The sequence below is a fragment of the Ursus arctos genome, chromosome X (genome assembly GCF_023065955.2).
Source record: "Ursus arctos isolate Adak ecotype North America chromosome X, UrsArc2.0, whole genome shotgun sequence".
Lineage (NCBI taxonomy): Eukaryota > Metazoa > Chordata > Mammalia > Carnivora > Ursidae > Ursus > Ursus arctos.
The window spans coordinates 74,893,900-74,897,678 of record NC_079873.1 but is presented as its reverse complement, the minus strand read 5'-3'; the positions used below and the strand labels follow the sequence as shown (position 1 = coordinate 74,897,678).

The 3,779-nt window shown below is 39.2% G+C and overlaps 1 pseudogene; it reads right to left on the bottom strand.

Annotated features, from left to right (window-relative positions):
• Window positions 1–2,973: 2,973 nt before the first annotated feature.
• LOC113244354 (U2 spliceosomal RNA) lies at window positions 2,974–3,123 on the bottom strand (annotated as a pseudogene).
• Window positions 3,124–3,779: the final 656 nt, after the last annotated feature.

Below are 3,779 nucleotides of genomic sequence, written 5' to 3'. Positions count from 1 at the left end.
AAGGAGAAACTAGAAACTCTGTTTTATTTAACATCCTTCTTCCTTAGAATTCACATAAGTAGAACTCAGTGTCAAAGAAATGCAAAGAAAGCAAATATGAGAAAAAATGTTAAATCTCCAAGGAGGACACATGATGCTTCTTTTTGGCTTGGCTTAATGAGGTATTTTTTGGCTTTGTTTTCTTTAACTCATTTGGACACTGCAGGACTGAAAGATGGAGATGTGCTCAATTTATTCTCAATCTATCCTAGGTCATTAAGTCACAAAATGAGGTCCATGGATTATCTGCATAAGAATCACTGGAATTCTGGTTAAAAATAAAAATTCTGGAATGACATCCAATAACTACCGAGATAAAGTCTTCTAAAATAGGACTTAGAAATCTTTATGAAGGTGGTGAAGAAAGAAACTGACTTGACTTTGTAAAAACAATGTCTTGATAAAATAGGATTAGGCTAAACACAGAACAAAACAAAAACTACTAAATCACTAGACTGTAGTTGGTAAATTTGTTTCTCGCAGTAAAACAGGTAAGCAATTCTGAAACTACATGTATACTGTTTGAACAAATTAGTAAATATATTATAGATGGTATGAGCCAAATTTCACAGTGGTAGAAAAAGAAGCTTATAGGAAAAAATAAAGGAGCAATGTTAGAATGAATCCTGTCGTATTGAGTTAGACGTAGATATCAATATGAACGCATGTTTATTTTAATATGTATATGTATATTTAATATATTTATTTAAATAGATGATAGATAGATAAAGGAGTAAATATGAATGTGTATATATACATGGGTTAGCATATTTACAAACATTTCCTAGGTCTGCATACCTAACAATCAGATTTTGATTTCTAAATACTATTCTCCAATAAAAGGATCCAGGGATACTTGGTAAATGGCTGATTTTAGCCCTGGAGCAGTGAAAATACAAGATTCCCTTGTAGCATCATGTAGTCCAAGAAAGTAACAAAGTATTCAAGGAAAAAAAGAAAAAAAGAAAAGAAAAGAAAAGAAAAGAAAAGAAAAGAACACAGTAGTCAATCCAACAGAACTCCCAATGACCAAAGCCAGGATAATTTGAGTAACAAAATAAATACTAATATGGATTATGAGCCGAAGAATAAAATAAAAATCCATGAATCCATTCTGATATAAATAGGTGAATAAATAAATACTGGGAAAATGGAATAAACCTTCTCTACAGAACAATTACAATTGATAACTGTAGAAGAAATGAGGAAACTAGAAACTCACCTTAGAATACCACAGTAACAATTATGGTTGGCAATATCAATGGATGGATGCTAAAATTATTCTGTAAAACTTTAAGAGAAAAGAGTATATTTGTACAGTCTCAAAATATCACTCCCAAAATATTAATTACTGTGGTATTTTTCTAACACATGCCCACAAATTCTTTGATGATACTCATCCTTATAGCATGTGGAATTTAATTTTCCCTTCCCTTGAGTGTGTAGATTTAGTGACTTATTTCTAATGAAAATAGTATAGAAAGGGAAAAATAGTAACTCTGTTGTTTAGAAAGCTAGCTGACTCCACTTTCACCAAACAATCACAGTTAAGATTACCAGTAGTAGGGGCACCTGGGTAGCTCAGTCAGGTAGGCATCTGACTCTTGATTTCAGCTCAGATCATGGTCTCAGGGTCATGAGATCAAACCCCACTTTGTGCTCTGTGCTCAGCATGGAGTCTGATAGAGATTTTCTCTCTCCTTCTGCCTCTCTCCCCACTTGCTTGTGCTCTCTTTCTTTTTCTATTTCTCTGTCTCCTATAAATAAATAAATAAAATCTTTAAAAGTAATTACCAGTAGTAAGTTATATTGATACTACTGACCCCTTGATATTAAGCAATGAGAATGTAATATCACCTGTTGACTATATAACCTCAGACCAATCATGGGAAAACATCAGACAAAAGTCAAGATCAGTCAACATCAGGAGGAGGGGGGAAAGATGGCAGAGGAATAAGGGGCCCTATTTCAATCAGTCTCCTGAATTGAGCTGGATATCTACCAGATCATTCTGAATACCCATGAAATCAGCCTGTATCTGGAGCTCTATAAACAGAACATCTCTGACAGTTGGTGTCGAGGTATGAAGCGGGGAGCCAAGATTCTGTGGGCAGATATCAAGAGATAAATGGAAGGAGGAGGGAGCTCCCATGCTCTTGCACTGGGAAGGCAAAAGCCTCCCACACTGGGGACCAGGCACACACTAGCAGACAGGTAGCTGTGGGGAAAGGACTTTAGGGCAGCCCCCCAGTCTGAAACCTGGAGATACTGGGGTGCGCATGCGAACTGGGGGCTGCTGGAGTTTTAGAAGAACAAATGACAGAAACATGCCTGGCCCTGGGAGTGAGGACTGGGAGAGCAGCTGCAGGGTGCACAAACCAGGACACTGTGAGTTTTTAGCAGCACAGATAGAAACTGAGTCCGTGTGACCTGGAGAGCTCAGTGAAGAGCAGACTGTGATCTCTCTATTCTGAGACAGAAGTTTGGATACTGTCACTTCTGCTCTGACTTTCAGAAGAGACATGGAAAGCTGCCAGGAAAAGCCGCCAGAAAACAAAAGCCCCCCAAAACTTGTTCTCACTGAGCCCATCCCCCCAACAGGGGGCAGGGAAACTGAGCCCAAACAGGGTTGCCTGAGTATCAGTGCAGCAGGCCCCACCCCCAGAAGGCAGGCTGGAAGAACAAGAGGCACACGTCCCTAAGGTCCCTATAAAACAGGTGCATCTTGCTTGGGTCATGGTCAATAATTTGGACTCTATACATTCCCTCAACCATACCTCATCAGAATGACTAAGAGGAGGAACCCCCAACAAAGGAAAGAAACAGAGACTATGGCCTCTGCCACAGAACTAATGGATATGGATATAACCAAGATGTCAGAAATGGATTTCAAAGTAACAATTATCAAGGTGATATCTAGGCTTGAGAAAAATATTAATGAAAACAACAAATCTCTAAGGGCTGAAATGAGATCTAATCTAGCTGAACTTTAAAAAGCTATGAATGAAATGCAGTCTAAACTAGATGCTCTGACTGCCAGTGTAAATGCTACACTTGATCTTAGCCAAAAGGCCGAGAAGCGATTCTGACTGCCAGTGTAAATGAAGCAGAAGAACGAATTAGTCAGTCAGAGGATAAGATGATAGAAAAGAAGGAAAATGAGGTGACACGAGGAAAAAGAATACAATTTCAAGAAGCTAAGCTGAGAGAGATTACTGACTCAATGAAACGTTTCAATAGCAGAATTACTGGGATCTCCGAAGGGGTAGAGAAAGAGAGAGGTTTAGAAGATATATTTGAGCAAATCATAGCTGAGAACTTCCCTAATCTGGGGAAGGAAACAAGCATTTGTGTCCAAGAGGCAGAGAGGACCCCTCCCAATATCGGTGAGAACAGACTGACGCTATGACATATCATGGTACAATTTGCAAATCTTAGATCCAAGGAAAATCTTGAAAGCAGTGAGAGGGAAGAGATTTCTTACGTACAGAGGGAGGAACATCAGAATAACGTCAGACCTGTCCACAGAGACCTGGCAAGCCAGAAAGGGCTAGCAAGACATATTCAGGGTACTAAATGAGAAGAACATGCAGCCAAGGATCCTTTATCCAGCAAGGCTGTCATTCAGAATGGATGGAGAGACAAAGAGCTTCCAAGACCTGCAGAAACTGAAAGACTATGTGACCACCAAGCCAGGCCTGCAAAAAATATTAAGGGGGGTCTGTAAAAGGAGAAAACCC